At 35.2% G+C, this 13,922-nt stretch overlaps 1 protein-coding gene across 1 annotated transcript in view; it reads right to left on the bottom strand.

Moving 5' to 3' along the window:
- Window positions 1-13,922, bottom strand: part of VPS13B (vacuolar protein sorting 13 homolog B) — a 417,894-nt gene that overhangs the window by 237,453 nt on the left and 166,519 nt on the right.

Here is a 13,922-nt window from a genome sequence, read left to right as displayed (position 1 = left end):
TGAGCTCTTAGGATTTTGTAAATTTAACTATATATCTTATTTTTATTTAATTTCACTTTTGAAGACCTAGGATTACAAGATAAGGCCACTTCATATCTTGAAAGCAAACTTTTAGTTTTCTTATGATTGAGAAGGTCCAAAGTAAGAGAAAAAACTATTCTCAATATCCAAAAATCTTGGCATCTACTTCAAGCCAAGCACATTTAAAGCCAATTTAAAAAGTACTTTTTCATTAAACAATCTGATAATGTATTAATTTATTGAGGCCTTCATTTTAATGGTACAGAAAAATTATCTGTTGCAGCAGAACTTAACTACAGAGATGTAAAATTCAGAGGCAAATGGATTAATAAATTCAAAACAGAAATACTGGTTACTGGAAGGTCCTAATACCAAGTTCTTGAGAATTACAGTAGCTCTATAATTCAAAGAAAGCAATATACATTACAATACTTATTCTGCAGTACACAATATAATTATGCAGCAATCTGAACATAATAATAAATTCAATGTATTTTCTACAAACCAGAAAAAATATGTGCCTCAAAACACATAATTCATCACCAAAGTTGTAAAGAGGGGAGAGAAAAAAAAAAAGGTGAGTTATGAGCTTATTGTATATAATAAAATTTTAAGACCAGCTGAATCCCAAATGGCAGAAGACCCACCAACTTGGGGAGATGCAAGCAGAGCCTGATGAGTACAATGGGAAAATGGCAGTCAAGAAATACACAAAAATAAATCATCCGCCTAGCAGATACTTGGAGTTGGAACACACACTGTGAGGAATTCCTATACACAGCCTATTATATGTGCTCTGATGGTTTTGGACCTCAGTAATAAACCTTAGAAATAAATCTCCAATTTAAGGCAAAGCCAGTGTTGGGGATATAGTAAAATGGGTAACGTGAAAGTAAGAGCTGTGAATACGCCCTGTAGCAGTATCTGGAGGAGACTACAAAAAAGAAGCAGAAGGCAACAGAGGACTGATGAAGTATGTGCTACAAATACTCGCTTTTATAAGATACTTGGCTGCTAAAGGGAATTCTGCATCTTTAAGAGATACCTCCTGTTGTCAGAAATATGTAATGAAGGGTTTAATGTGTATGTGATATGACAAGCTGAAGTCAGAGACCTCCCAGAGAGTGAGGAATAAAGTCATCCTACAGGGAAAGTAAAAATTAAAATAAAATCAAAAGAAACCCCGCATTTAAACAACTCTTAAGAAAAAAAGTGTAATGAGTGCATGATGCTAGTTACTCCATTTAGTTTTTTGTTTACCACAACAAAAACTACTAAAGCTAAGACGTTCAATACTTGTAAGTCACACTTTGAACTGAAAATATCTTTTCACTACAGTAGTCCATGTTTGGGAAAGAAAAAAAAAAAAAAGAAAAGTACAGTAGAAGTAGTCAGATAAACAATTACATTACTTGGCTTTCAATTTGACTGTCAGGTAACTCTGACCTCCTACTGAGCCGCTGCTGTCACGTTGAGTTACTGAAATTTACTGTGGTATTTGCTATTCAGCCACTACATGCAAAAAGCAATTTAATCACCTTTGTGAAGTTATTTTCTGTGTAAGAGCCATCTTCAAAATAATTATGTAGTCAAAGAAAAGCTGCTCAGATTTGCCTCACCCTGCCCTGCCCAATCTCTTGCAAACGTGTTTCCATGTCAAGAAATAAGAATCCCTCCCATTTTCAAGGTAGACCTCACTGATGTGAGGGTCAAGTTGGCAGAAGACTCCTTAAATGTCTAAGAAAAAAATTTAATTGCTATTTTTTCTCTGTCAAAATGCAATGCTTAAGTTTCCTGGATTTCATTAAGATTGTGGTGATGTTTCTTCTCTCCCCTCCCCTTTTCTCCTTTTAATTAAATCTGCATTTCAGAAAAAAGCAGACCTTAGTCTCATACTACAGTAGATTTCTTTTCCAGATCCCAGTTCCTGCCAGAATTACCTATTACATCTATGTTGTAAATCATGTGATATGTAAGAATCAAAGCCAATACCATGTAAATTTTGAACATTCGAGAATTTCCTCCAAGCCTTGGTGTCATTTGCCAGACACAGTTGGGCAAATGATTTCTTTCCTCCCAGCTGCTGGCTCTCTCCTGAAGGAAGGAACCAAGCAGAGGCTGCAAGCAGGAGGCAAACAGGAGGCAGCAGAGCACAGCTGTGCTTGGCACTCTCATCCTGCAGCCCAGCTTCTTGACAAGCTCTCTTGGATGATGACAGCTGCAGCAACAGCACTCATCTTCCCAAGGGACCAGGGGGGCCACAGAAGATAACCTGGGACCTCCTGGCACTTGGGTTGGCTCTGCACCACCTCCTCCCACCTTGGGTGCTGAGCAAAGGCTGCTGGAGGAGCAGAGTTGCTAGCTTGGGGCTCTAACCCGAGCCCTTTGCCTTCAAAAGGAAAATTCAAGCACATAGTTAATACCTGGGAAAAAAATACAGTGCACTGTATGCCTGTGGAAAAGGACACTTGAGGATTGAAGCTGCACAGAAAAGAGGCCAGAGATAAAGGCAGGGTAGGGAAAATGGGGCAGAGCAAAGCGGTAGAGAGTGGAGATGCTGAGGGATACTCAGCAGTGACTAAAGAAAGGAAAGGGTTTCAAATATCACAGGCACAGGAGAAAAGGATTGGTGAGAGGAATGCAGAGGTGAAGGAACACTCTGGGAAGCAGAAGGGAGGTGGCTACTGTCCCTTGGATATGGAAGAACCTTGTGAATGAACTTTCCATTACTGAGTCACTCCCAATATCTTGGTGAAAAAAAAATTTACTAGGAAGAGTAGACAATATTAGTTCAGACAGGAATTTACTCACCGAAACTACAAATTCAATACAACTACAGCAAGATTCTACGATTAACCTAAGCATTGAGAAACAGCCTTGCTATTTACATGCAGAATAACTGTATTTTATTTCTGTGAAAATAAAAGATCTACCTGGAAGAATCCTTTCTAAATTCTGTTCTGTTTGTATGCAGATTTCAAACACACCTACACTGCTATTCTCCATAAAAACTTTTAGTGAAAGATTTTAGATATTCACCTATAAAATGAAAAGGAAAGTGTTAACAAATTTAAGGTTTATAAAATTAAAGTGATAGTTTAGCTTACTAAACTAAAGTTAGTAAAGTTTACTTACTGAAGTTTAAGTTGTAGTTAATATACACCTATTGTGGAGGGATCACAAATATGAACAAAGGGAATGATCTACAATAAAAACTAATTCTGACAAGTTTTGTTTATTTTTAGTAACTAAGTAACTAAAGAAAACATTACACCATCTTGCTATATAAACTGCACCATGAATTATTTCAGCATTGAGCTCATGATTCCTCGCTGTCTCAGGACACGTGAATGATAAGTAGGTGCTGATACAAGCTGAGTTAGCATCATTCATTTGGTATCACATTATTCTAAATGACAAAAGAAAGAAGAAATTAATTTTTTACTAATTATCTTACTCTTCTGAAGGACATTTTCACTAGGGAATATTATAAAAACATAGATTTGTGTACTAAACCCATATGAAGAGTTCTTTTTTATAAACGTATATAGGTAATTAGTTCTTCCTGCTAGCTGACTCGGAACAGATGCATTGTAAATCACTAAATGTGGAAATATCTAACTCTGTTTAATTTTAGCCTGGGAGTCAACTAAGGGAAAAAGAGTGCTCTTTACTACTCTGCTCACTGCCAAAATGGCTCGCTTACCCACATTCCAAAAAGGCTTCACCAATTAACTATCCCATGGCACCACAGCCATTTTCAGTCAAATCTCCAACTGAAGAATGAGAGCTGAAGTGGGAGTTAGAGAATGCAGTTACACAGCATAAAAATAAAACACGCAAGCTTTTTGTCTACTTTGGAATATCAATGACGAGCCAATAGAATTGTCTTGCAAAATAATCAGTTTATTTAAGAGACAGATTCCTGCATTTCATCTTCAACTGCCAAGTCAGAGAAGGGAAACATATTTCAAACTACAAAAAGTTTCTGTGATTGTAATTATTTTTACATATATCAGCTACAATAGGTTGCTAATTTTTATCTACTGAAATATGTCTGCATATCTAAATCAAATCTAGCTATTCAAGGTTGATTTGAACAACTGACACAAATACTATCCAAATTTTCTCTGAGAAAAATAGCATCTACTGTAATTTCATGATGTTTTAAGTTCACCAAGTGCCTAAAACAAATCTAAGATTAATTAGCTTAGTTACTTAAACCAACAGTAGAATATTTAATTAAAAATGAAGTAGCGGGGTAACATACTGTCATGAACTAGAGCACTTCTGTGCTTTAAGGCCTGTAATGTCTGTAATATCAAACACAGCTCCTTCATACAACAGTTACTCTTTACTCAAGCTTACACACACACCACAAGACTTAAACAATATTCCTTTTTTAAAAATAAAAGTTTTTAAAAAAGAAAAAAAAAAGCTTTTAATCTTTGGAAACATTCAGTAAGAACATATTTCTACTACCATGACCCTGTTACTCTCATACCGAAGTTTATAGCAGAAAAGCATTAAGTGCTGAAAGAAAAGGTCAGCCTCATTACTATTTTTAAAGTAGAGAAAGTGAGGCAGAGAAGTTATTAAATCACACAGCAGGACCTAGGGATAGAATCTGGACAGTAAAGTTATGAGTTACAGCTATGTAACTACTGTAACTAGTAGCAAAAAATAAATACAGGGGTGTGAGCTGTGTTAATCAAAACTCTAAATTACACAGTACTAATTTCAATTAAACTTTTTGATAAGCTGACATTAGGGTTACAGAAGCATCCTATCTCCATCAATATACATACCCAAATACCTGAATTATAGCATGGAATTATATTCAAAGACGTAACAGAATGAGACAAAACAAAACTGGTTAACACAAAGGGCTTTATGTTAGGTATCACTTTCCTGAAGAAGCCACATTTCTGCAATATAATCCCAAATGAGGGATATCAAACCAAAGTGTGGTGAAATACCCTCAGCTATTTCCTATCATCTCCACCTTTTGATGTTAAGAACAGAATTGAGTCCAGTTAGAATTTTGTCTTTCTTACTGAGGAAAAATGTTATGCTATGCTGAGAATGCAAGTTTTCACAAAAATGCTGGAATATTTATAGATTTAAATTGTTATATGTTTTGGGGGAAAAATATCTTAAAAGGCTGCTTTATTTTACGCAATGCATTTGACTAAAACCTTAATTTTCTTCAGAGAAAATAGTGATGTGGGTTCAGGGAAACAGTTTATTAGGCAATAACAAATCAAGAAAAATAGGAAATGTGTAGGCAGCTGTAGCATACAGAAATGTCAGCTATATTTAGATGATTACTGAATCATCTCTGAAAATGTAACAGCAGTATTCCTATGCTGAGCAGCATAACAACTCTTACAGATTTCTAATGCAAGAACATTTCATTCAGCTACCATTTTCATATTCAGTCATCACAACTTACAATTCTGTGAATATAAGGAGAACAAGCTCAAAATTCAAGTAACAGAAAGGGTTCTACAGATTGGAAGCAAGGATATATTATAATTACATATTGTCAATGAGAGAAAAAAATTATATATACATCTCAGAAACTGTGATGTGCTTAAAACACTTGGCTTGTTTTATTCATAAAAAAATAAATTAAATATATATATATATATAAAATGGGGACAAATATAGCATTTAAGTTGCCCAGAGAGTTATGTTTCCACACAGAAGATGCAGGGTGGTGTAAACAGACTCCAAGCAGAATCTGGTACTGGAGACAGTGTTGTGTAAGCAGGTATTGAGAAACTCAGTAGTGCTTACAACCACTTCAGTGTACAGAGGTATCTCCTAAGTCTGGTCCCTTTGTCTTTTTTTCTGCATGCAAAGTCCCACAAGAAAATGATCTAACATCTGATGTTCTAAATCTGATCATAAACCTCAAAGTCCTTAGACTGTACTTATTAAGAAACTTTGTGGATCAGATCTGCTGTGGTAGCATCATAATAATTTCACATATAAAAGAGTTTAGATCTCAGGCTACCAACAGCTCTGTATCTGTCATCACCACAATTACACTGGGAGATGATTTAGTGGTTAAGGTGTTGTAAGACTGACAGTGGGACGATGACCCATCGTCCATGAAGGTCCTTCCCAACCATGATAATAATGCTATGATTCTACATACGTGATAAAGATTACTTAGACCTTAGAGGTAGTGGTATAAATGACATTAACCTGATAATACAGGTTTTCAAAATATCAACAAAGGTTTGGGAATTTTAGCTTGTTAAAGTTCTGTGACAAAACAACTCAAATATGTGCTGTAACATCAAGGCTGTTCATTTTAATATTCCATATGGAACCAGTACAACTCACTCAAGAGGAGACTGTGCATTCCATTTTGGTGCTCTGAAGAAACTATGAGGTAATGTTTCTAATTTTTTGTTTGCTCTACTTGGCTGAGACGTCCTTGATCCTATTTTAGAGGCTATGATGGCTATTTTTCAGATTACAAGGACTTTTAGTCTCACTTGTAAAATGTAGTAATCCCATGGAATAGATTTTTGATGTACTACCAAAACCAAACATTTTCTCAAGCAGACTAGAAAAAAAAAACTTATATGGATATTTTTTGTTAAACAAGATTTTTTCTGATACCTGTATTTAATGAACTAAGATCAGAAATTAAAAGAGTAGGGCAGTAAACCTCTTCTTTCATTTGATCTCAGGAGTCTAGTACCACTTTTCGATCATATTCTATTATGCAACAAAAATACCAATTAATTTAATTATAAAATAAGATATAATATGGCTCAAACCTAGTGTTTCCTTGTGGAATCAACAACCATAAGGACAAAACAGATTTAGCTACACAGTCTAGTGGAATTCACTGCAGAAGTCCCACAAGCTGTTTCATCAAAGGCTTCTAAAGAAACTATGCTACCTATAAGGGGTAAGAGTAAGCTAAATTGACAAACAATTTGGGGTTTGATTACTTAGGAGAAAAGAAACAGCAATAGGAAAACCCAGTAATCTTATCAACTGAAGACGGCAGAGACCTGCAGAGACCTGTGCTACCCAAGCCTGTTCAGGAGATTGATGTGGTGACCAACTCTGCTGAGCTATCCAGAGTAACCAAGAACAAGGCTGACAGAAGAAGTCCCAAACCATCCCTGGTGATTCAATATAGATAAGCATATCTTTCTGACTGGTATTCCTGATGATGACTGCTTTGACTCAGCAAATAAGATTTCTGTTTATTCTGGAAAAGTGCTAGCTCGGTGTTCAGTAGGAAGGAAGGAACAAGCAATCAAACAGAAAATATCATCTGTACTGCCACAGAAATCCATTGCGTACACAGATACTAAGAATACTGCAAACAGCTCTGATCACTCCAAAGGGTCAGTTTTAAGCATTCAAACATGGAAACTTGTGTTTCACAATATCATCCATTCAGTATTTATGCTCCCTGATTCACTCTATGCTCTGTGCCAAATGCATTATACATTCTCCAAATCCCAGAGCAGGGACCACAGAAATAAAAATGTATACACACATGTATCTTGAATTTCACTTACTGGTTAAGTCATTTTCTTTTCTTCATTTTTAAATGATTGCCTATTTACTAGAGTTGACTCCAAAGCAAAAGGGTTTTGAACAGCTCCAGCTCCAAACCACCTGGATGTGGACCTCAGCTGCAACAGCACTACCTTTTCTTCCGAGTGCAATGTTATTTGTAGATGTTTATGATAGCATCGTTCTCTGTAGGCATGTATACAAAGTGTAAGTACCACCAGTAGCTGCACTTTACATAACACTAACTGATGAATATACCAGAGTCTCAGCATATGCAACATATTTATTCTAATCAGTATAGACAATCCTGCAGTATGGTATGATTAAAAAAACCCTCTGAATTCAACACAGAAACTGCTGCACAGAGAGCTTCAGCTGAAGGCCAAAGGGCCACAGGAGGCAAGCAACCAAGAAAACCCATGTCAATGGACAAGAAGACCTTTGCAAGTGAGTGAGGGAAATCGTGTTTCAAAGAGTGATTGTAAAATCTTGCAGCTGCTTATGGAGGAGTTCTGTCCAAAAACTTCTACCTGCACGTGGGTATTGTCAATCCTCCTTGAGAGAACGCTGGCTGTCAGATAGACACTTTTCGTAGAAAAGGAAACTCTCAAACTGCCTATTTTATAAAATGAGCTTTTTATTCCTTGCAGAATAACAGGGTTGCAAGAACAGTGAGAATCAAACAAAGCTGAACCAGTCAAACAGTAGACTGCAATTGAAACTACAGCTTCAAGATCTGAAAAACAGACTGACCAGGCTGAGGATGATAGTTGTCTCAGATAAGCAGTCAATTGTGTGATGTTTTTCCTGTGAATTAAGATGTTTCCAATAAGGGATAGACAAGGCTGAAAAACTAAATGACTTGTTTTGCTGTGGGTTTTATTAGAAGGCTGATTAGGGTGCAAGCTTTCAAGGTTCCAGGTGAATAGTTCAGACAGAGAAAGAAAACAGAGAAACAGAGAGCATAAGTCTAACAGCTATCTTAAATAGACTGTTTTTAAAGGGATTAGACATATGGAACCCTTCCTAGACTTGTGAAGTATCTGTAAAGTCAGAAGTACAGCATGAGGACATCAGAAGAGACAAACCAATTTAGATCTCTCTTTAAAGGCCAAACTTCCTCTTCACTTCAAAACTAAGACATCTGTACTGGGTAATTCTCAGCCCAGAAAAGCAGCTAGGAGGATGACAGAATTATCAATATCTCATTCACCTTAAAAAATCAGAAAATAGCTGAGATCTGCTCTAAGGCTCTGAAACCATGGGAAACAGATCTTGGCTGTTTTGCTTGATTTCTCCCAGGGAAGAGAGAACTACATACCCTCAGCTCTCTTAATGGAGAAAATGTCAGACATGATCCAAATATATATTACCCTTAACTAAGCTATCAGAATGCCTAATAAAGTCGGTCAATTTTCCCAGTGTGAAAAATAGCACAATGAAGCTTTACTATATTCAGTTTACAAGCCATGAGTTCTATGACCCATAGGTAGTTAACCATGCAATGCAATATACATAAGGATACTGATATCAAGATTTAATCCTCCCTTTCTCTATGACTGGATTGGTATAATGCTATCATACCTTTTCTTCTATTGTGACACAACAGTATAGGAACATTGTGAACTATTTATAGAGTTAAAAGAAGGAATGCCTAAATGCATCTTTGGAGTTATTTTCAAAATAATCCCCAGTTTTTTACTTGTATAATATAGGTTTTGAACTAAAACCAGCAAATGCTCTGAAAACTGCCGAAAAGTTTCCCAATACAGTTCAGCTTCTGTATTTATAAACACCTCCCTGTCATCTGCCAAAATGCTATTTTGCAATTTCTTACAGCAGGATTCCTCTGGGAGCTGCAGTGGGATTCTTCCCCTGTGGCAACAGGGCACCAAGGAGTTTTTATTCCTTCTTCATCAGCTGAACATTTGTAGTTCTTAATTATGGATACCACCTGGTCTTGCACATTAAGTTATAAAACTAAAATCTTTTCAGCAGTGGATGCCTCATGTTTATTAAAAGTAATTTGAACAACAGACAGATGTGGTTTTTGTTTCCTTTCTTCTTAAACAGTAAACCTTTTCAGAGGCAACACAAAACACAGGAGATTTCACCTAATTTCTTAGGTGCTCAATTAAAAGAACAGACACAGAGATTGAGGAATAAGAAAATTTAGGAAGGCATGCTTAAGCTTTACAGTAGAAATTCCACATAAGGTTATGTTTTTCTATAGCAGAAATGTAACTGGAGCTAGAATGAAAAGCTATGTATTATCTGAAAAGAAAATCCTAGTTAATTCATATCTTCTTTCATATTGCTTAAGAAGACTTCATGCTCTACACCAGTGATTCAAGAGAGCAATAAATAGTATATAAATGAGCTGCCAAACAATGAGCCAGAATAAAAATAGCCACAGTACATTACACTGTCAAAGTTGTGACACTACAAGATAGGTAAAGTTACACTGGCAGTTCTACTAAACTTTTTTTTTTCCTTTCTTTTTTTTTAAATATGTGCATTCCCACAGAAATTCGATACAGAGGGCTCAACTTGAAAGTAAATATTTTCTTTTAAAAACAAAACAAAACACCAACAGCTTGGAAAATACAAAATTTCTAGTGCTTGGTTACTTAGTGGGGAAAAAAATACCAGTTTTAGATAATATGAACATAAAATGGGCAGGTTTTTAATGACAGTCACCCATGGTCCTGTTTTGTTTTTTTTTTCAGCCAATGACTGCATAAGAATAATCTGAAAAGGGGCTTATATTTGTGAATGACAGTGTACATACATAAAACCTTTTTTAACTGAGGATATGCTCAATTTACACAAACAAGGAAAATTACAGTTTAAAGTAAATATTATCATATTAACTCTAATTTTAATGAAATTCCTCAAGTCCACTGAAGATACTTTTATTTTCAGCTTTACAACAGTATTTTGATAGACTTACATCTGTCATATAAAACCAAAAAGCCTTCCTCAGCTTAGGAAACCTACATGTAAGAAAGGAGGAAGACCAGATAAGCACCTCAACTATTATTTAAATAATTGAACTAAAAGAAAAAAACATGGAGTAACTGACATCTCAAACGTAGAAATAGCTCTAATTACACCTATGGGAGGGTAAGTATTTTCAGAAAGTCTTGGAAATGTGCTGTAGTTTCACGAACTCTAGAAAGAACATTTCAAATTAACTACATTATATATTTGAGAACTGTTTCAAGACATACATTGTACTACTAACTGAAAAATTCACAGAGTGCACAAACCAACGAAAAATCTCTTCTTGTTGCATATTATAAAAGTGCCTAAAATTCTGATTTAAATTATGCATCAGCATATTGAATGCATAGAGTGGAATCTGGATTCCTTGCCTGCAGAGTTTTGCCTGTTACTTCTTTTACTTTCAACTGAGTTTACTGGTAGAACAAATAGCCTCCCATTGTATAATCTTCTTACAAATAAATACAGATGGAAATAAACAATTATTCTATTAATCACAGATTCAGCCACCTCTATACAAAATGTCAAATTGTACATTTAGTGGTACTGATTTTATCCTTATCTAGAATAGCTTCATATATAGCAGTTAAAAAGAACTGATATGACACATCTAATTATTTGTTAACATCCTAATACAGCATTTCAGGTTCTAGAAGTGTAAAGTTCAGACTCTAGGGCCAGGTGACAGTCATAATTAATGTTTGCATTAAACATTAAACACGGTATGGATTAAACAAGAATCTTAGCCAGGCAAGATAAAGCCTCTTACGGTACTTTCACAAAGATGAAACAATTCATGTTAAAAATGACAGAAAATAAAGGATTCAAAACATAAGAACAACTCAAGCAATGCAGGAGTACACTCATGATCACCCTATCTTTATTGCTGAGGGAAGTTTAAAGTATTTTTATAAACTCAAATAATCTTCCAATTCATGGAGACAAAGGCTTCCAGGTACATTTAACAAACATTCTGAATCACTGAAATAATGTTTCTCAAAAATATAATGAATCTACCATCATCACCAATAGATGAAGAATAAAAACATGATTTTACAGATCATGTAGAGGGCATAAAATCAAAGAATTAAGTTAAAGATGTTTAAATCTTCATGGCACAGTACAGGATAAATTTCATTAAGTGTTATAAAAAAAATATGGAAAGATAGCACCCAGAATATCCTTAAAGATATCCAGATTGCCAAACTAGTTCATTAGAAAAGTTGCTCTGTTCTTTTACCTGAAACAAAGCCTGCATCGCAGGAGGCAGAAGTTACAGTTAGCATTTTCACATTAGAAACTAATACATAAAACTAGAAAAAAAAGCCAAATTTTGTGCAGTTCATTTCTTCCTGTGGTGAACAGGGAGATGCTTATCTAATGTTTACTGGTTGTTTCAAAATTACTACATCATTTAGTTAATATAGAACTAAGTTCTTCTCAATACCTGCATGTTTGCAAACTCTGAATGTACATTCCAGGTCAGCTGTTAGGATCAAATAATTTTAAAGATTCAGGAGAGTTAGACATGTTGCATCCAAAACCTAAACCACCTAATACAGCAAACTCCTTTTATCTTACACCGAAATGCACATTCTTTAATGGTGACAGGATTTATGATCAGTATCTTTGCACTCATGGGGACCTAGCCAAGAAAATACTAGAGGACAGGCTTGCTAACTCTCATAATTAATATTTCTGAATTACAGGAAATCTGTATTACCTTAATGCATACTAAGGCATTAGTTAAACTATTATGTAAACATACCTATTTTCAAATCTGTTTTTTAAGCTCTTCCATCACTGCTAAACTTTAAAAAAAAATAAGACAGATAAAATGTCATTTATTATACACAGTTTCATTAAAATGTTTAGTTCAGCCAGTGTTTTAAATCACTTCCTAGCTAAAGTGAAAGCAGGAATTTCACTTTCACTTTTGGGCTTCAGTGAATGGTTTGCCATATTAAAAATAACCACGCTGACTATTACAAAAAAATAGTAATTTTTAAAGCACAAAAATATCTCCAGTATAGGCACTGGGAAAACACTGGTAATGTAAATTACAAAACTGTATCTCCTAAGTAGTAGAAGTGCAGAAAGCTGCTGTCATACATTTAGGCCACAGTGGGAGTTTTTAAATATGTTGCCTCAAAAAACTGATTTTTAAGTGAAACCAGCTTTCACGTTTTTACAGTGTCTTCTGAGAGAAATACTACAAATAAACAGAAACATGTAACCTTTAGTATTATTTTGGCAGCAAGCTGAACACTGCAGCTTTATGATTTTACAAAGCTCATTTAAGATTTTTATCAAAAAAAGTGTTAAGTAAGCTGTATAAAACATCTGCACGAGCATCATAAGAACACTGAGTTTATTTACAAAGCAAATAGTCCTGCAGATGGCTAACAATATATCCTGATGTCTTCAGAATACTAATTTTGTGAGCAGATCTTCTGGGGATGAGCTCCAAGAGAGCGGTATGTGCTCTTGCATCATATTTTACAGATCAGCAAACCCCATACCTGCTGCAAATTAATAAGATCAAGTTTTTCTGCATTTTTTTTTGTGCACGTCAGACTATTAAAATAAAAAAAATAAATAAAATCAGGTTAGAACAGTAAGAAAAAAAATCAGACAGAGCTTTAAGTAATTATATGGTAAAAGGAATGTTTCCTTGCAAGTATGCTTTAGATACTCCGTGCAATTTTAAATTTTCTGCCAGACACCACATCTTGCAGGCCCTATATGGTCCCTACCATGTAACCATAGCACTAGCTAAACAAATTACTAATCCAGATATCTCAAAGCTGTATTTCTATGCTGGGGCTGGAGAGCTGCCAATTCTAAAACCAGTGAATAAGGTGAATATAACAGCAATCATAGTATGCAACTTCTGTACCTGTAAGAGGAAAAAGCTACAGGATTTTACCTCATCATTTTCTCCATATTAAGGGATGTAATTCTGACCAGCTGCTTCTTCCTCAGCTCATTAACCTCATGGTTCCTTATTACAATTATAACACTGCATGTAGAAACCAGATTTTTGGAATAAAATGCAGATGTTTACAAAGCTTTGTGCCTGTTTATAGTTTTATGTTTTGTGATACTAAGCCTATACTTGGCTTTTGTTTTGGGTACTTTTTCGGGGAGAAGCTGGGGGGTGTTTTAACTAGTGGGAACATTTTAAAGCTGTTTAAAAAGTGACTGATGGATAAGCATTTCAAGCATGCAGTTGTCATTCTAACAAAACACCTTCAATAACAGACTAACTTTAAAATTCATTAAGTTACAGCTTTAAGAGAAAACTGTGTTAACAAAGGAGAACTATCATCCACACG

Source organism: Calypte anna, chromosome 2 (genome assembly GCF_003957555.1).
Source record: "Calypte anna isolate BGI_N300 chromosome 2, bCalAnn1_v1.p, whole genome shotgun sequence".
NCBI lineage: Eukaryota > Metazoa > Chordata > Aves > Apodiformes > Trochilidae > Calypte > Calypte anna.
Note: the sequence above shows the minus strand (reverse complement) of the source record. Positions and strands in the feature narration are given on the sequence as shown.